This window comes from Papaver somniferum, chromosome 9 (genome assembly GCF_003573695.1).
Source record: "Papaver somniferum cultivar HN1 chromosome 9, ASM357369v1, whole genome shotgun sequence".
Taxonomy (NCBI): Eukaryota; Viridiplantae; Streptophyta; class Magnoliopsida; order Ranunculales; family Papaveraceae; genus Papaver; species Papaver somniferum.
The window spans coordinates 164,364,672-164,385,951 of NC_039366.1; the positions used below are offsets into that span (position 1 = coordinate 164,364,672).

Below are 21,280 nucleotides of genomic sequence, written 5' to 3' on the forward strand. Positions count from 1 at the left end.
TCATATCTTTGTAGGGAGAGCAAATGTAGAATCGCAAGAGATGCTTGCACCTATGTATCTTCTTGATGATATCGCCCAGTTTTCTTGGTGAAATCGTCTAAGCTAAAAGCCGGTATGTGTTCTCTAGTCTTGACACTCTTATGTTTAATTCATAATGATCTCTGTTTTTCACCTTTACCGATTTTGTTGACAAAAAGGGGGAGAATTATTAAGTAGTATCCTACTACAACATATGGATTTTCGAAGCATTATGTAAGGGGGAATGGAATATGATCTATAAGTTTTACCTATTTTGTAAAATATGTAAATATTGACTAAGGTGGAAAAAATATCAATGTAGTATTGCTTCAAAGTTGCGGTTGAATTGAACTTTGACGAATGTAATAATACTATGTTTTTGTATAACAACCATTGAGAAGAGTGATTTTTCATTCTAACAAAGCTCTTTTCGAGTATTCTCATACATTGTTATCGCTACAGATCTTCAACAACAAAGGTGCTTAAACAACACATGTAAAACCATACAATAATTTGAAGTACGAAGAATTTAAGATGATTGTTGAAGAACCAAAGAAATCAAGCATAGTGGATTTTGAACTAAAAGATCATTTCATTTTGAATCTCATATATATTGAATAGTTTTGTCACTAAAATTGACAAAAGGTGAGATTGTTAAAGCAATACTCGGTTGAACCCACGAGTTTTTCTATCTCAAGCTTCTTGTCAATGTTAGACGAACAAAACTATATCTTGATTTCTAGTCTACTAAGTCAAATCTCGGACTAGGTTAAAATTTGGTAGTTGAGTATCAAACATCATCCTCGAAGATTGAAGATCGATGAGAACATTTGGAGAACTTCATCAACAAGTTATGTGAAGACTGAACCATTTTATTTTTCTCACTATCTCATCATTCTATTTTATGAGATTATGTCTATGACTTCTAGTAGATTTATTGCAAATAAGAAATTTCGAGTCAAGCTTGTCTTGTTAAACATCTCGAAATATGTTTTAATCATTGTATGTTCAAAGCTCCTTAACAATATTAGTTAAAAACAATTTATTGTTCAAAGAATTAATTTGTGGATGAATTGAAAATTGCCCAAGCAATGATTCTGTCATATGGAATGTTTCAAACATCAATAATACAAAAAAATAATTATTTCGGCTCGGGGTAGGTTGACGAACTATCTACCACAGATATCTGAGTTTCTGAAATACAGGGAAGGTTGGCAAACTAGTTCGAAAACCTTAAGTTCAAAAGGGGACAGTTCACGAACCATGGTGATCTGAATTTTTCATGTTGGTGAAAAAGGCTAACATTTGGCGAACTCGGTTGAACCGTGTCCATCTGAGTTAATGAGCTGAGTAGGGTTGGCGAACCAGGTTCATGAACCGTTGCACCATGACTCGTGAACTGCCTATACGATTCACAAACCGTTTCACCAACGGTCTCGGTATAAGTTTAGCGGATGCTTAAAGACATATGTTTTGAATTTCTATGACTCTCATAAATATCTTTTAAGACATCATTAATGACTAAAACACTCGGTATACGTATCATCATTAAATTCTTAAGTATTTAAATGAACATCAAATTGCTTAAGACATATTTGTCAATGAACGGTCATTATGAATTACTCTTCAAACCTTGGAGCACATGTTTAAGGTTTGAAGAGCAATGCAACACTGAAAAAACATGTTGTCCCAGTTGCCCCGTCAAAGAATTTCTGGCCTGACCTTAATCCCAACCCCGGTATTAAATCGTCCTGCTGAGTGGTTGTAATACCTTGGAAAAAGGTCATATGGGATAAACCTTTGTATTAAAAATTACATTGTTGAGTGGTTGTAATACCATGGGGGTTAAGCTTAACCTAGACAAAGCCTGCCAGTCTGGAATGGATTATATGATTACAAGGTATCGCCCCGGCCTACAGCCCGGTCTCAACCTTTGCTGAAAGTAAATTAACAAACGGTGTAGCCAAATCCCAATTAAGAAAGCATTTTAGAATATATTAAATTAGGAATCTATCTCAATTGTTGCCAATTGTTAACTCAGGGGTTTTTGTCCACGGTCGAGTAAGAGTGGAGTTAGCCGAGGCATAGGTCTCGACGTATAAGGAAGATCAATTAAATTTGAGTTAGGAAAACATATCTGATTAGGGATCTGCTAACTTAGGATATTGCGGCAATTAGGATTAGGGGGCCGACAGTTAGCCATTGATGTCATCTGACAGATTAAAAACTACAACTGATAAATCGAGCATATGAAACTCAGATACATAAAGTACTAACACCTATTCCAATTAACCAAGCACATGAAATAGTGAGATATAATTTTACATAATTTTCAACATACAGTTTTACATTGAGGTTCTTTAAGGAATTTACTATTATTCTGATGTGTAGCTTATTGAATTTTATCTGCTTACGCAAAAATAATATAAACAACCTCACTAATGTATAGCTTGTTCATCCCCGTAATGTATGAAGTGCCACCATGACAAACAGTAAGAACAAATTCAAATCCTCACTAATGTCTATCACCATATTGCACCAGCGACAGTATGTACCAAACTTCTCCGGTGACTTTCAGTTGTATCATTGAGTCTATCTCAAAATACATCGCCTGGAGACAGATAATGTTGGATCGAGTCCATAAAATGCATCTTAATCCACCGTAATCGCCTGCAAATTTTCTTACCATTAGTCCCACCTCCACTTTCTAACCATCAGTATATGTAAAATTCTATTAGCTAATTTATCAAACGACAGTTCAACCTATAGTCTATGCAACGATTTTTCCAAATTTTATAGATGGCTCGAATACACACTAATTTATACAAATAAGATTAAGTACCATCTGTTAACTACTACAGATTATTTCGTTGTCTTTTTTTTCCCTATTGTTTAGTTGCGTTGATCGTATAGGGGGCATTTACACCCTGAGGATAGGACATGGATCAATTAGATTGGTGAACTTGTCAACCCTATTCAAGACAATACACACTTGTAACCCTGTAAATTGAAACATCAAAAATCGAGCAAAAGTGTAAGACACAAAAGCCATAAATATTGAACTCACATCTCTGTGCAGAACATGCGTCTCCCTAACCAAACGGATCCGGAGTTACTTCATTAGAGGAGGTTGAAGAGGCTGCAAGCCTTTGTGCTGTTGTTAGAGGTTGGGGTTCAACAGAAACATCTCCGTTTGCTTCATTTTATTCTAGATCAGATGAACTTAATTTATTCGCTTTTTTGTTCGTCGTTTTTGGACCTAGTTCATGTTGATTTCATTTTGTTTTCTCACTTCTCCGCTGGGTTATTATAGGTTCTGGTGTTCATTTTAGATATCCGTATAGGTTTTAATGTTGGTCTTAAATCTCCATTTCCTCCGTAATCATAAACTAATCAGCGATGGCAGCAATGGCAATACTCTACAATACCCCGCGATTTCACTCACTCGTTCTCAACTGCAATGACCCAATTTGAGCCATCACCGCAACTCACCAAACTATATCACCAATAATGGCAACAACCACTTTCTTCTTATCTTGATATAAAACCTCAATGGCTCAATCCGCATATAGCATATGGAGTAGGAGTAAAACTCGTTTGTTGATAATTTTGCACTCGAAAAGGTAATAATACGGATACCTGCAAGGACGTTTGCTTATTATATGAGTGAAAATTAAGAATTTGGCAGTAAACATGATTAGGTCATTAAAATCTAATTGAATTACTAAGTCGATTAGATTATTGCAGTTCATAGTTTTATTTCCACGATTAGAATTTAGCCTCCACTTCTATTAAGATTTTTTAAAACTATGATGGTTTTAAAACGACCTCATCAAGTGAATGAACAATTCATGGAGAAAAGGCTATCAGTCAAACCGTATGGAGTGGAAAATTCTATTTTCCAGAGGAAAGAGAAACACTCTTAAACATATTTGTAATTAGTATTCCATCGACCAAAAGTGTAGGCGTTGGAGAGGAAAGATCTAGAGTTCGATGAAAACGGATATGCGCATTAATATACGTGGGTGGGCTAACTTGCCATATTTAAGGCTTGTGTTTTCCGGAATGTATAAGGTTCGAAGAAGGAAAGAGGTGGCGGACACAAAATAACTTTTCTTTTTTCCTTAGGGAAAAACTAGTTAAATAAAGAGAGCAAGGAATGGACGCTCAAATTTGTCCCACCCTTTTTTGGACAGTGGATCTGTCCCAAGACAGAGGCAACGTTTTCTTATACTATAGATTACAATCATAATATTTATGAAACTAAAGAGACTTATGATCTTAAACCCTTGTATTAAAAATTGCATCGCTGAGTAGACTGGAACAGGCCGAAGAATAATCAGTTCCCCACCGGCTTACTAGGATAAACGAATTCCTATGAGAATGTTAATGAAAGCCTCAGAACTAAAGAGACTTGATTCTCATTCCTCCCCCTGAAAACTATACTTTGTGCCCTCTTAACCCAAATTTCCATAATAAACCAAAAACTTAGTTTTTGAAGGGTATTTTTTTGGGAAATTTGTTAAAACACCCCATAGAATAGCCCACCTAGGAGTGCAAACCTGCTTCCGTCGCTTGAGTTTCGCTGTCTGCAGCTGCTTGAGTTTATCTGCCTGTGCAGCTGTAGCAAATATCAGTCTAGCATTGCAGTTGCAACCATCAGTCTAACACGAGGGGTGAAGGTAGGGGACGTTCAAGTCATGGTGAACATCTTCAAACCAGTGTTCTATGTCTATAACCAAAGTTCATATCGTATTCTGTGGCCAAAGTTCAAATCATGGAGTGCTAAGTTACACAAAAACAACTAGTGGTTAGACTGCCCTGGGAAAATATTTCCTAGTCTGTTTTCTGCACTAGCAAGTTACATCAGATACTTAAAAGAAGACATGAGTAAATTAGTTGTTCTGTTACCACTTTGTATTAGTAGCTTATCATTGATCATATACTAGTAATCACCTGGCAAACGCCTTGCTTCTAACAGCAAGCATAGTTGGATATGCCAGTGAGTGCTCTTTGTGCAATCCGAATCCTTAAAACTAAGTAGTCATACGATACTAAATTCCAGAATTAGTACTGCCTTGATTACAATTCAAGGATAACAACTTGTTGACAAGTTTTACAATAAATAATCTACTGTATCAGAACTTCTTGATAAGTTTACACCAAATAATCTATTAGTTAGCCTCAGGGATCTTGGTGGAAAATAATCCTCATATGGGATAAACCCATCAAGAGTAGCAAATATTATCCTTACATCACCGGCTATCAATTCATAAACAATGCTGAAAACAACTAGTACAAAACAATTGATTTAACGATTAAAGAAAGACGGACTACTTATTGATGTTAGTCAGAAGTGGTTGTTTTATCACGTTAATGAAAATCAATGCGAATCCGACTGATTTGTTTTTTTTCATCATCCCAACATCAAAAATATCTTCCATACAAAAGAGCAAAAGAAACCCAAAAATTAAAAACAACTTAAAATAATTTGAGATAAAGCTTTTGTATGATGTAGTCAGAAGTAGCTGGTTTGTATGATCATATTAAAAAAATCAATGTGAATCCGACTTGATTCGTGTTTTTTTTCATCATCCCAACATCATACAAAACAATACGAACTCTTTTGATTGAAAATACAAAATCAAATATAATTTCCACCTTGAACTGAAAAACCATATTTCATAAAAAGAGGATCATCAAAACAAGAAGGCAGAAACAAATCTGTGTTGCCTAACCATAGATTCTTTGACGCATTAGTATCAGTAACGCCATAGAAATTGCAAACTTAGGCTCTTTAAATCAAAAGAAAAGGTAATAATTGAAACAACAAAAACAAAAAAACTAATGAGGAAAACCTAAAAATTGCTTGAAAAGGAAAACCTAAAAATTCATGAACCCTAACAAATATCACTGCTGACTGCTGTGAGGAGAAAGGTGAATTAGCCTTCTTATTTATACTGCCAAACAAGATACTGAAGTCATGAAACCCTAGTTTTTCATGTTTTGTAGCTGCGCTCAATGGGCCTTGTATTTTTATGAGCCGAACACTTTCATGGACCCAAAATTATGACAAATGGTTGGGGCTATAAAATTCCGTCTAGCACAAATTCACTAGGCGACAAAAAGAGGATGTTGTACTAATACCTGTGTCCTAATCCTTGTATGTGTGTTTTTTGACCGTATATTTATATTCTTAATCTTAATTCAGCCTTTCTATTATTTTATTTTTTTTAATGGAACCGTTACAAATTTAGCCATCACAATTGGTAGACACTAAATTGGAGGCTGAACCATTACAGGGGATAACACAAGACAAGAGAAATAAGCTAATACAACAATAAAATTAATTAAACAAAGGGAAAGGCATATATGTGCCCAGACAAGAGATGTTGCATCCAGATGTAGAAGTATACATCCTCACTTGGTCCAGTTATTCAGAAGAAATCTTCGATTCCGCCAACTTATCATCAGCGTCACTACGACCATGATTACAGTAAACCACTACTGGAGCCCCTTTCAAGACGTGGGTATGTTAACGTTTAATTCTCATAAATGAGCCGCGCGTGACATACAAAGGTGCATCACTCCTCCAAGGAGCAGGATGACTAACAAAGGTGAACCAAGGCCAGTTCCCTCCAATCAGAAGAGTGCCAAAAGACTGATTGGAAAAAATAACATAGTGAAAATTCCTCAAAGACCTACCGAGAAAAAGACCCAAACTGTTGAAACACCACCTAAACCACTTACAGTCAAATACGGGATTCATCTTACACCTATACCAAACGTACTAACAGCCCAAGACCCCGTAGATGATAACTGGATTAAAGGTCTGACAGCAAGATATGGCCAACATAAGAGTAAACTGAAGACCAGCAAATCATCCCAAGAAATCGATGGAGTAGAATTATTCGATGAGAAAACTCTAAAAATAACCAGCCCGAAACCACTGAAACCCAAAGGAAACCAGAAATAAGCTTCAAGTCTAATCAAAATAATCTCATCAACATGCCGAGAAGAAGCATTAACATTTCCTTCAAATTTTATTTCGGAAAATAAAGAACCACATACACATAGAAGTAACCATAAGTACTTTCCATCCTTACTAACACAAACACTAAATAAATCTCTGATATAATCACCAACATGCTTTGAGAGTACATAATCCACAAAGGAATATCTAAATGATGGAATACTACTAAATGATGGAATTCTACTGAGAGAAACCAAAACAAAATAAAAGCAAAAAAAAAAACCTAGAAAATCAATATAACCAGATGTACAAAAATATAGTACCCTAACTCAAAACTTAGATCATAAAACTGAAATTAGAACCAAACCCATGATTTAAACTTCATAAAATCAAATGAAAATTGTGAATTCTAGAAAAAAAATACTTTATGTAAGAAATTAGACTCACATCATCAGCATAAACAAGGAATCTAGGGTCTTATAAACTCATCTTCTTGGACTTGTTGCAAGATGTCGTGCAGAGATTAAAGAGATTAGTTTGCTAGAGATTATGTCGAAAAAAATCAATATTCTAGGGTTCAATACGAAATCTGGAGTACTGAAGATTGGGTTTGGTTTCTGGGGATGGATTTAGTTTATGAGATATGGGTTTAGAAAAGATAACTTTGATTGATCTTAACATGAACAAATATTTGATTCATGGTTTCATAACATGAATGGAATGAAAGAATTATGAGAGATTGAGAGAGAAGATCAACTGCCTAGTGTTAGGGTTTGAGGTGAGGAAAATGGGGATTCTTCTGACTTCCGTTCGGGAAGTATTTGTGGATTGACTTGGTTTTTTTTCTTAACATAAAGAGCAGGCGGAGATCGTGGGAAACAGATACGAAAGTAAAGCTACTGCTAGAGTTAGGGTAAGTTTCGAACGACAGAGAGGCGGTTCTAAGTGTGGCACGCCTAAGCACGTGCCCGCATGAAATTTCCAAAAAGAAGTTCTATAACTATAAGTCTATAACTAAATATATTTAGCACAGGTTATCATCCTTCTAAAATATCCTTTAAAATGTTTTTTTAAAGAAATAGAGAAATTTGACGTTAGATAAATTTGGCGCAGATGAAAATTCGGTGGGGTCAAAACATAACCACGTGAATACAAATATTTAAAAAATACACATAATATTAATGCAGCTTTATGGTTTTGAACTTTTTAATCATTGTCTTTGTGTATTTGAATTTAAATTTTTCAAGAAGGTTTCTGGTACGGATATAGTGCAAACTAATATGTAAGACGACACCGACAACAACAAAACTAGTATTAAGGAGACATACGAATAATGAGAATGAATCCAAAAGTTATAGATTTTGTTCTCATAGCTTACCACCGTACTTAAAGTGTGTTAAATATCCATAACATTTTAAAATAAGAAATCACGATGTATTGTTTTTAATTGAGTCTAATCTTTACTAGGTCGTGGTTACATTCGTTAATTATCCACCACCACCTTATTAAGTCGTGGTTACATTCGTTAATTGTCCACCACCACCAATTGAATCCAATTATACTCGGTTTTACTTGATCATATTCACTTTCACTACTTATCCACCAATTCCATCTAATTCGGGTCCAAGTTTACTCCAATTTACCGGGTCATACTCATATATAACAATTATTCACTAATTGTGTCAAATTGAGACTCATCTTCACTAAATCATGCACTAGCTACATCTAGTTGAGTCCAATGTTTCTCAATTCACTAGATCATAATAACTTTAGACAGTTATTCACCTACTGTATCAAATTTAGTCTAACTTTTAATCAATATCACTAAATCATACTCACTTTCACTAGTTACCCTAAAATTACTTCCAAGTTTCATATTCAACTTTACTAGTTAACTACGAATTTCATCTAGTTGAACCTATTTTACTCAATTTCACTAGATCATATACTCTCTCACCAATGATCAACCGATTACATTCAATTTTACTCAAAATTCCACTATATGGTACTCACTTCGAACGATTATACACTAGTTGCATCTAATTGAGTCTCATTCTTTTATCATCAATAGATCACAATCACTTTCAACGATTATTCACCTATTGTATCAAATTTAGTCTAATTCTACTCAATATCACCATATCATACTCACTTTCAGTTATTATCCTAAAGATACTTCCAACTTTACTCAATTTTACTAGATCATGCTTGACTCTACTAGTTATCAACTAATCACACCTACTTGAACTTATTTTACTCGATTTCACTAGATTATGTACATTTTCACCAATGGTCAACCAATTGCACCCGATTTTACTCAATTTTACCATATGGTGCTCACTTCAAACGATTATACACTAGCTACATCTAGTTGAGTCCCATTTGTTCTTAACTTTACTAGATCACAATCACTTTCAGCGATTATTCACCTATTGTATCAAATAATGTCTAAATTTTATTAATATCACTAGATCATACTCACTTTCGGTTGTTATTATAAAATTAATTCCAAGTTTAGTCAAATTTTACTAGATCATGCTTGACTATACTAGTTGCCCACTAATTACATCTAATTGAACTTATTTTACTCAATTTCACTAGATTATGTACACTCTCACCAATTGCACCCGATTTAATTTACTTAATTTCTGTATATGATACTCACTTCCAAGGATTATAAACTATCTACATCTAGTTGGATCCTTTTACACTTCACTAAGTGGTGTGAATTCTAAGATGCACACAATATGCTTGCAAGTATACAAGGTCAATATTTGTAATAAAAGAGTGAGTAGGGGTTTGTCCACAGGGAGAGGAGCATATGAGAAGTTTTCCTAACTAAGATGTGTAATAAGCTAAGGGCAGGCAAGGTTGCAGGCAGAGAAACAAGAACATAAAGTAAGGCAAAAGAGAAGCAGGTTAAGAACCAAAGCAAGGAAAGATAAGCAAGAACCAAAAATGCAGGGTAAGGCAACAAAGGAGCAGTTAAGAAAAAGCAACAAACTACCAAGGCTTGGCAGCCAAGGGCAAGAGGCAAGATTGTGCACTGCCTTCAGTGCACAGTAGCTACAAGATGCAGGAACATAAAAGGCATGAAAATAAAGCTGAAATGCAAAAACACAGAACTTGAAAAAGTGACTGAAATTAAGATTGATTAAAAGAGAAGTGGTGGGCAAGCCAAAGCATATGATCCACCTTGTATCCTAATCAAGTAACATGGTCTAGGTTAAGTTCTTTCCTAAGCATACAACTAGAAATGAGAGAACACCAACTTGCTTGCTAGGCTACCCCTAGCATTGGCTGTCTTTTGACAGTACAGCCAATCACAGGCTCTATAAGCATTGGCCTCTCTCAAATACACCTTCACAACACAGCAACAGGAAGCAACTCTCTAGTTCATTCACACTTGACAGTGCACAAGGCTTCACTGAGCCTTGGCCTGAAAATGATTAGCTCATGCTAACCATGAAGTGACAACATGCATACACTAACATAGATAATTTAAACATAAATTGCAGCAAAACAAATGACTACAACACATAAGCAAATTGCAACATACAAACATACAAACATACAAGCACTGAAATTTTCAGTTCATAAAATTTTGTTCAATTCTCTACTGGCTAGTCCAGAGAGGTAAATTCGTCCCTAATGCTTCCCCCAACACCAATTTATACCCATTACACAAAATTAGCTTTTCCCCCAATTTTCCCCAAAGTCAGTAAAATTAGGTTTTGCCAATTACCTACTGTTGATGAAATTCTCGCTCCATCTCGTCGACCCATCCTTCTATTTCTCTTCCTGAGTCATCTCCCGCTCCAATTGCTGCTCTAACATCAACTTATATCTTCAATTTCTCACCTAGGGTTTCAGTCGGCAGAGATGAGAAATTGAGGAGATTAGTTGATGTAAAACGTGATAGTGATGATGGGTATAGGTAGAGTGATTTGGGGAGAAAATAGTGGAGTGATTTGGGGGCGTCAGGGAGAGGTGGTGATGATGGTGGTGGTACGGGGCATGGCGGTTCTGCAGAGGGGGTGATGGAGGAGATGGTTCGATGGAGAAGGGAAGGGTGCGTTTGGTTGAGGTGTAGGTGCTCGGTCGCTAGGGTGTGAGGCGAGTGTATCGAGTGTGATGATCTGCGACGCTGCGCCGTGGGATAGGGAGATGAAAGATCAATCGGACGGTGAGATGAAGTGAAGCTTGTAGCGACCGCTGGATTTTTTATACAACGAAGTTAACGGCTCTAGATGGGGTTAGGTGTTGTAGTGTAAGGCGGAGATATCAAACGTTGATGAACAGCAAGGGAGCGACCGTTGGATTCAACAACCATCTAATCTGAAGGCTTGGAATTTCAGCGCTGTGGTGCTTGGCAGAGACTTCAGATTTTGATGCTCTATGAAGGAGCGACCATCGGATGCTTCTGGGAACTGATCTGACGGCTGAGAACGGAGGCGCTTTTGTGTAGAAAATGAGGTTGTGCGCACCATTCTTCGCGGCTTCCTTGCGTAATTTCTCCCGGCTTTTCACTACTTTTCTGCTCTTTTCGCTCCGCGACTCATCCGAACTTTATTTATTACCTAAAAATGCAAAATTAATTAATAAAAATATTTATTCTTGAAAACAATGAAAATACAGAATATGGGGTAAAATGTAGAATTAATGCATAAAAGATGAGTTAAATTGCCAACAAAAAGGGATAAATATATACATTATTTGGCACTCATCAAATACCCCCAAACCTGAATTTTACTTGTCCTCAAGTAAAACAAAACTAAGGAAATCCTAACTATACCACTGTCGCTGGTCTCTCGAATGCATTTAGCGTATGCACTAAGCCTTTTAAACCACTAAGTGTCCCTAGTGGACGAGTTGAAGTCTCGTGAAGGTTTACCAGAGTGCCTACAAAACTAGGAAAAATATAAGCTCATATTCCATCAAACGTGACATGTGCAAAACAGTTTAAGCTCACAGCAAAATGGAGATGTCAATCTAGCTATCGAAGGCACAATCCTAGCACTGATAACAAATAAGGACATGTGATAAGAGTGTAAAGTGTATCTACACATGTGTAAAGAAAGATCTGAAGTCATGACTACTAATCACCAAGAGATAGTTTCTCAGGCTAAGAACTGAGGTCGAAATCTAGCTAGCTGTCCGGACTTTACGAGAATTGTGAATGAGTTGGAGGTATTTCACAATTTCTCGCGTTGTACATCAATGGCATACACCCTCCTTGCTTACAACAAAAACACAAAAGATGACTATTTACATGACTCTTATTTACATTGACAATTCTCTTTTTATTTTTGGAACAAGAGATGATGGAATTGATAATACTTGATTTTTTGGTTTTTTTTTTTTTTTTTTTTTTTTTTTTTTTTTTTTTTTTTTTTGAGGAAAATACTTTTGATACATAACAAAAGGAAACAAAAGATTACATGACACTTTGCAAGAGGTAGCCCTTTTTGATGCACCCAGTTAAATTCGATGGTTGTCTTTCTTAATGTAACCTCCACCTTCTATCCCAACCAACCAAAGAACAAGCTAGTCCAGTTTCGTTCAGTATTCTAAAGTGATTGGCAATCGTAACTTCCTATCCAACACCTTGAAGATCGAGGCCATACATGTATTGGTAGATCGTGCGCGTGCAAATTTCTTATCACTATGTGAATTGTGCTAGAATCAGGGTGCCTAAATATCTAGACTAAGACTCCTAATAAAAATACATATTTGCACAAGAGTCAACATTTCAAGGTAAATGAGCTCCATTTTTATGATTTTTTTTTTTTTTTGAATTTTGATTTTTTTAAATTTTTTTGGAATTTTTCACTTTTTTCAAAAAGAAGAAGGAGTTCGTTTTTAATTATAGCATATTATCGTGGTATCTACTCTATACCCCCAAACCTAAACTAAACATTGTCCTCAATGTTTCAAAATATGGAAAGAATTAAAATGCAACATATGGAAAGGGACATGCTGAGTAGAGTAAAAGGAGAGAGAATACCCGATTTCGGCGAAAGCAGAATTAAAACTCCGTTATTCAAGGCAAAAAAATCCAACATATTTCAGCCGAGATCATATTGGATTAGCAAAATATATACAAATGGAATTTTTTTTTTTTTTTTTTTTTTTTTTTTTTTTTTTTTTGAAAAAGAAAATGAAATTTGGTTTTTGAATTGGGAGCAAACCCACTGTGCAAGCCTCTAATGAAATGAAGGCTGCGGCCTACGAAAATCCAAGTTTTAATTTTGAAATTTTAATTTGGCCCAGTTGGTTAAGGCCCGACGTTTGTTTTAAAACTTTGGTTTCGAGGTCCACTCTCGAGTGGAAGCAAGTCCACAATCGGTTATAAGCTCAGCTGGGTTTAAACCCAGAGTTCAAAATACAAGTCCAATGAAAGAATTTAAACAAGCCCACAAAAAAAATAAATACAAGCCCACAAATAAATTATTACAAACCCAAAATAGAAAAATAAAAAGCCCAAAAAATTGGGTTAATTATTACAAGCCCACAATTAAATAAATTTGGAAGCCCACAGGTTGGGTTCTCTCAATGAATGGGTTTAGGCTTACCTTTCTAGCACAGCCCAGCTGCTCTGATATTGTTGCAAAAACCCAGTTGGGCTTTGGTTCTTTTCCTTGGTGGCGTCCCAGCAGAGGAAAAACAGGTTCAGAATCAGCAGGTCCAACAGCAAATGAAATGAAGCAGATGCAGATGCAAATGCTATGAAATAAAATACAAAAATAGCTAAGAAAAACACAGATAAAACACAGCACCAATCCCCGGCAGCGGCGCCAAAAACTTGGTGTGAATTCTAAGATGCACACAATATGCTTGCAAGTATACAAGGTCAATATTTGTAATAAAAGAGTGAGTAGGGGTTTGTCCACAGGGAGAGGAGCATATGAGAAGTTTTCCTAACTAAGATGTGTAATAAGCTAAGGGCAGGCAAGGTTGCAGGCAGAGAAACAAGAACATAAAGTAAGGCAAAAGAGAAGCAGGTTAAGAACCAAAGCAAGGAAAGATAAGCAAGAACCAAAAATGCAGGGTAAGGCAACAAAGGAGCAGTTAAGAAAAAGCAACAAACTACCAAGGCTTGGCAGCCAAGGGCAAGAGGCAAGATTGTGCACTGCCTTCAGTGCACAGTAGCTACAAGATGCAGGAACATAAAAGGCATGAAAATAAAGCTGAAATGCAAAAACACAGAACTTGAAAAAGTGACTGAAATTAAGATTGATTAAAAGAGAAGTGGTGGGCAAGCCAAAGCATATGATCCACCTTGTATCCTAATCAAGTAACATGGTCTAGGTTAAGTTCTTTCCTAAGCATACAACTAGAAATGAGAGAACACCAACTTGCTTGCTAGGCTACCCCTAGCATTGGCTGTCTTTTGACAGTACAGCCAATCACAGGCTCTATAAGCATTGGCCTCTCTCAAATACACCTTCACAACACAGCAACAGGAAGCAACTCTCTAGTTCATTCACACTTGACAGTGCACAAGGCTTCACTGAGCCTTGGCCTGAAAATGATTAGCTCATGCTAACCATGAAGTGACAACATGCATACACTAACATAGATAATTTAAACATAAATTGCAGCAAAACAAATGACTACAACACATAGCAAATTGCAACATACAAACATACAAACATACAAGCACTGAAATTTTCAGTTCATAAAATTTTGTTCAATTCTCTACTGGCTAGTCCAGAGAGGTAAATTCGTCCCTCCCTAATGCTTCCCCCAACACCAATTTATACCCATTACACAAAATTAGCTTTTCCCCCAATTTTCCCCAAAGTCAGTAAAATTAGGTTTTGCCAATTACCTACTGTTGATGAAATTCTCGCTCCATCTCGTCGACCCATCCTTCTATTTCTCTTCCTGAGTCATCTCCCGCTCCAATTGCTGCTCTAACATCAACTTAATCTTCAATTTCTCACCTAGGGTTTCAGTCGGCAGAGATGAGAAATTGAGGAGATTAGTTGATGTAAAACGTGATAGTGATGATGGGTATAGGTAGAGTGATTTGGGGAGAAAATAGTGGAGTGATTTGGGGGCGTCAGGGAGAGGTGGTGATGATGGTGGTGGTACGGGGCATGGCGGTTCTGCAGAGGGGGTGATGGAGGAGATGGTTCGATGGAGAAGGGAAGGGTGCGTTTGGTTGAGGTGTAGGTGCTCGGTCGCTAGGGTGTGAGGCGAGTGTATCGAGTGTGATGATCTGCGACGCTGCGCCGTGGGATAGGGAGATGAAAGATCAATCGGACGGTGAGATGAAGTGAAGCTTGTAGCGACCGCTGGATTTTTTTATACAACGAAGTTAACGGCTCTAGATGGGGTTAGGTGTTGTAGTGTAAGGCGGAGATATCAAACGTTGATGAACAGCAAGGGAGCGACCGTTGGATTCAACAACCATCTAATCTGAAGGCTTGGAATTTCAGCGCTGTGGTGCTTGGCAGAGACTTCAGATTTTGATGCTCTATGAAGGAGCGACCATCGGATGCTTCTGGGAACTGATCTGACGGCTGAGAACGGAGGCGCTTTTATGTGTAGAAAATGAGGTTGTGCGCACCATTCTTCGCGGCTTCCTTGCGTAATTTCTCCCGGCTTTTCACTACTTTTCTGCTCTTTTCGCTCCGCGACTCATCCGAACTTTATTTATTACCTAAAAATGCAAAATTAATTAATAAAAATATTTATTCTTGAAAACAATGAAAATACAGAATATGGGGTAAAATGTAGAATTAATGCATAAAAGATGAGTTAAATTGCCAACAAAAAGGGATAAATATATACATTATTTGGCACTCATCACTAAGTCACAATCACTTTCAACATTTATTCACCTATTGTATTAAATTTAGTCTAGTTTTACTCAATATCACTAGATCATACTCACTTTCAGTTATTATCCTAATAATACTTTCACGTTAACTCGATTTTACTATATCACACTTGACTCTACTAGTTATCCGCTAATTGAACTTATTCCTAGATCATGTACAATTTCACCAATGATCAACCAATTGCACCCAATTTTACTCAATTTCACTATATGATACTAACTTGCAACAATTATACGCCAGCTACATCGAAGTTTACTCAAATTTACTAGATCATACTCAACTACACTAGTTATACACCAATTGCATCTGATTGAGTTCAGTTTTACTCAATTTCACTAGGTCATATTCTCTTTCCCCGATGATCAACCAGTTGCATCCAATTTTACTCGATTTCACTATATCATACTCCAATAGTATCAAATTTTGTCCAATTTTACTCAATTTCACTAGATCATACTTGTTTTCACTACTTATCCAAAAATTCTATCAAAGTTTAGGGATTTTTACTAGATCATACTCAATTGTACTAGTTATTCGCAAATTATGTCCAGGCTTACTCAATTTTACTAGATCATACTCAACTCACAAATTATATTCAAATTTACTCAATTTTACTAGATCATACTCAACTCTACTTGTTTTCCAATAATCACATCCAACTTTAATCTGGATCGCGCTCACTTTTACTAATTCTACACATCTTAAAATCAAGTTTACTCGTTTTTACTAACAGTTCATACTTAAATCTACTAGGCATACCTATTACCTCCAATAAACATCCATTTTTATACAATTTCACCAGGTCATTCGCACTTTCACTAATCATGCGCAAATTGCATCAAATCAAATCCAATTTTACTCAATTTCACTAAATCATTCTCGCTTTCACTAATTCTTATCAAATTAATCCAAGTTTACCAGATCATGCTCACTTTAACTTATTATTCACAAACTATATCCAAGCTTATTCAATTGTTCACAAAAAGTTTAGCACTTTGCTTTTAGTTAGTAATATAAAAAAAAACTAAATACAATACTTGTTTTTTAAAATATTATAAACCGGCACCGAAAGGAAAATAAATGCACGTTTAAAATCTATTTTATTTTTTCGAGAAAGGTAAAATTTTATTAAAGGTATAATTTCATCAAAAAGATGAAGATACAAAATCGGAAGAGATAGCTAATGCTACCAGTGAATTACAGCTTGCTAATTATAGATTAGGGTGCTTAAAGAGTATTCTTGAAACAAATTTGAATTAAAAGACCAACTAAACAAAAAATATTTTGAGGAAACAAATGCATGTTTAAATTTTGAGATGAAAATACGCATTTTATGTAATCTTGCTGAAAGATGGAGATATGCATATTAGTTACACATTTAAATTCCAAAAATAAAAATAATACACGTTGTTATACCATATTTTTAATGCGAGATAGAAATCTTATTATTATCTTTTGTTTAATTCTCAAGATATTTTCGCATATATATATATATATTATCTTCTTTTGACAAATAAGGAAATATCACCGAATCCCTCGTATAACTTTTCGATTTTATTAAACAATTTCTTTTTTTCGTGCTAATTTATGTCTTGGTTTTGTAATTTTTCCAAAATTTTTATCTTTTTCCATTTTTTCCCAAAATAAAAAAACGAAACCAACAAAACTTTCACCAATATTTAACGCCATTAATTCCCACCAAAAATTTCATGAAAAATCAAACACTAGGCCGAAGGAGTTATAATAATTAGCCAGCTACTAATTAGCCGTGTCCTGTAGTTCGGTAATGGACCTCTTCGTTTCTTTTCGTTCCAACCCTAACCTTTTTCTTCGCCTTTCTCTTCTCCATCTTTTGCATCTCTAAACCAGAAACTGAAAAATTCAGAAAATTAAATCGAAAGTCAAACTCCTTTCCACGAAATCCAATCTCTCGAACAAACCCAAGCCAACAGCAACAGTTTGTTTCTCATTAAACAAACCCCTTACTTCACGTTTGACTCTTGTTCTTCTTCGTTTTTTCTTGTTCAATTTGTATTTGATTAGATTTAATGTTCTTGGAAGATTATAAGGTTTTCAGGAAAAAAATCCGATTTGGGGAAGATTGTTGTAAAAACTTCAGGGTTTTAAGTGAAATTGGGGATTATTTTTTGAATCAGCTTTTGTACCATGAAACAAAATTGGTTGATCTAAGCCGATTCAAGTTGTTCTTTGTGATTTCAGTAATGTAGACGGTCTTACCAAGGTAAAATCGATTTCTAAATTCTGTTTAAGTTCCCTTTTAAGCAGTTAACATTAGAAGTCTTATTATTGATGAAGCTGTTCTTTTTATGGGTTTCTTTGATACGGGATTCTTGAGATGTTCGTTGATTTTAATCCATTTAATAGATCTATCTCTTTCTATCTTTGATCGGATTTTAGTTTTTCTGGGTCTGTAGTGTTGTTCTGTTTCAATCTGAGAAAATTTAGAATCTAGGGTTTCAATGGTTTTATCTAGAAGTTTATCAAATTTACATTGATGATTATCAGATTCACATGATTATCAGATTCACAGTTAAGGGTGGAAAGATGAAACTCAAGGCAATGCTTACATCCTATATGTCTCATATGATGTATCAATTTGGGAGAATTCCAAACCTTGGCCCCATCCTTGTTCAGGATGATGACATACAATCTTTCCCAAGACACGCAAAAAAAGTAGGACCTTATATTTTGGTGGAAATTGGTTACTGTGATAATAAATAATTTGAGCTTCATGTGATTGATTGTGTTTAAATGTTTAGTCGTCACCCTTGTGCTTGAATGTGAGATTGTAACTGATACTAAAGTTCAAGAAACTGTAATTGTACTGAAGCCAAAACAAGATGCTGGAATTGCATCGAAGGTAACTGTTTTTAATCTCCAAAATACTCCACGTTTCTCCTTAGAATGAATAATGCTCCACGTATCTCTATAACTCTTCTTCGGTTTATGGATTGTTTTTCATATTGATATTTCTTTCTTTCTTCTAAGTTCTAGGCTTCTGCCTTCTAGCCAGTCCAACCATAATTGGAGTATAGGATTGTCTACTCCATCCAGATTCTTTTCAAATTTATTTTTCTATGAAAATGTATCGATTTGTGAAACGCCTAAATGTTTGATTTGTTACTGCAGACAAACAAATTTTGGGGAGTGAAGTGGGAACCAAACAAATGTTTGATTTTTAAGCAATAAATCTGTGTATCTACTGGTAATATTTGGGTACCAACCATCTGTTTCTTCATAAATATGCAAAGTGTTGTTAAGTGTTGGCCTAACCCAGCGTCTGTCATTTTGATGATGTTTTTGGTGGGTTTTCTTAGTATATTGTGTGAAAACTACCACTGTATATAATCTTTTTTTTCTTAATTTTTTTTTTATGTTGCTTTCTTTTCTTTTGTTCAGCAGTATAGGAGTTTCTAACATGGACCCTGTCATGGATATGGACAGAAATTTGGAGTACTCCATTCCTATATGAGGTCACTGTTAGTGTTTATGTTCTAGGGGAGCTACTAAAAAAGAACCTTTGGAGGCTAATGGAAATTTCAGCAGTGTGCTTAACATGTGGGTAACAGAACAAAAGAAATTTTGCCCATTTTGTAGTTTTTTGTTTTATGCCATGACCGTAATGCTTTAAATTTTCAGGGGATTCCTAGGATCTTTTGATCGCATGGAACAAAACTTCCATTATGTGATGCTAAGCTTATGTTTGGTCTATTTTTTGAAGAATATTCAAGTGATGATAAGCCAGTAGGGAGACATTATCCCAGTAAGATCAGTTGGATATAATTAAAAAAAAAAATCCTTAGGTGATTGTTGTAATTATGCATGCTTCTTGAAACTTCGCAGCAACCAAAGGTTTAAAGATTCTCGGACCGAAAAGAAATGTTTATGTACTCGATATACACAATTACATTTACCAAAGACATCTGCGCATAAAGATGGTGTTAAACACGTCTAAGTGCAACAAACTTGTGGCAGTGAGATACATGCACCATTTAGAGCTACAAAAGACATGGGAGCTTAAATTTTCTGGCAGATGAATCCAGCACATTTACCAGAATAAATGCTTGATTTTAATGAGCGAAAATGTCTTCTTTACACCTTTCTCTAAGTAAGTTTGCGTAAGTGAAAATTTGTAACTTAGTTTTTCTGTGCTTAGTGGAACCTATTTAATTAATATGTTACTTACTTAAAAATTTCTTGGGTCTTTTCTGATTTCTGTAATTTATGTGTTTTACATTTTACATTTTCTTTCGAAGGCCTTCTACTCTTTTATTTCAACTTTCTTGGGTCTCTTTCATAATCGGTTGTAAAGACAAAATAGACACTGCAATCCGTAATATTATGTTAACAAATGTACCAAATGCTAACATTGCACTCGATGTGAATTTTCACAAGTGAGATTGGAAATCCACGGTCATCATAAAATAAGTTGGTCTTGCTGGACTTCATAAGGTAATAAAATCCAACACCGTTGATAGAAGTAAAAATTTTCACAATTAGTATTTGTTCAATTGTTCTCTTTTTGATCAGTCAGTTGAACTGTTGATATGTTCACTTTATTGGTTTAATTGTGATCAGTTAGAATATTATGGGAAAAAGCTTTTTATTATTTTTTTTCAAAACGAACTTTTTAGCCACGCTATAAAACCGGCGTGTTTATAAAACGCACACTATGGACACACATATAATAGCGTGTCCAAAAAAGGAATTTTTTGGCCACACTTTGAATTTGGCGTGTTTATTAAAATGTTGAGTAGTTGAACCAGTTTAGTTTTTTCAAAACACTAATTTTAAACATCTAAAGATGGGCAGCTTGGTGGATTGATACGTTACCCAACCCCTTCGAAGTCATGCGTTCGAATATGGGCAAAAACTTTTTATTAATTTTTTCAAAACGAACTTTTTAGCCACGCTATAAAACCGGCGTGTCTATAGAACGCACACTATGGACACACATATAATAGCGTGTCCAAAAAAGGAACTTTTTGGCCACACTTTGAATTTGGCGTGTTTATTAATCGTACGCTATGAACACGCATGTACTTGCGTGTCTATAAATCGTACATTATGTACATGAATACTGGCGTGTCTATAAATCGTACACTATGGACACGCATATACTGGCGTGTCAATCAATCGTACAGTATGGACACACATATACTGGCGTGTCTAATGAACCAACTTTAAAAACACACCTTAAATGGCGTGACTAACCTTTTGGACACGCCGCAACTACCTAATGTGGCCATAGACTGGTCTATAAACACACTCAATCAAAAATTTAAAGTTAACGTGACTAAACGGTTGATATTTTGACATGCTACTAGCCCTGGCGTGTTGAAAGCACTTATATTAACACGCCCATTGAACATGGCGTGTCTATAAGGTAAAAGTATACCCTATAGACACGCCAAAA

General features: G+C 35.6%; 1 long non-coding RNA gene, 2 other non-coding genes and 1 pseudogene across 3 annotated transcripts; 1 reads left to right on the plus strand and 3 right to left on the minus strand.

Annotated features, from left to right (window-relative positions):
• Window positions 1–5,198: 5,198 nt before the first annotated feature.
• On the minus strand, window positions 5,199–5,282 carry LOC113314527 (annotated as a pseudogene).
• An 81-nt stretch (window positions 5,283–5,363) lies between these two features.
• On the minus strand, window positions 5,364–5,444 carry LOC113314621. Its single transcript, XR_003342501.1, has one exon. It is a non-coding gene; the product is annotated as a small nucleolar RNA R12 (small nucleolar RNA).
• Window positions 5,445–5,532: 88 nt separating this feature from the next.
• Window positions 5,533–5,619, minus strand: LOC113314620. The gene has a single exon (XR_003342500.1). It is a non-coding gene; the product is annotated as a small nucleolar RNA R12 (small nucleolar RNA).
• Window positions 5,620–17,503: 11,884 nt separating this feature from the next.
• Window positions 17,504–20,074, plus strand: LOC113307693. The gene is made up of 4 exons (XR_003339238.1): window positions 17,504–18,724; window positions 18,994–19,069; window positions 19,264–19,422; window positions 19,504–20,074. It is a non-coding gene; the product is annotated as an uncharacterized LOC113307693 (long non-coding RNA).
• Window positions 20,075–21,280: the final 1,206 nt, after the last annotated feature.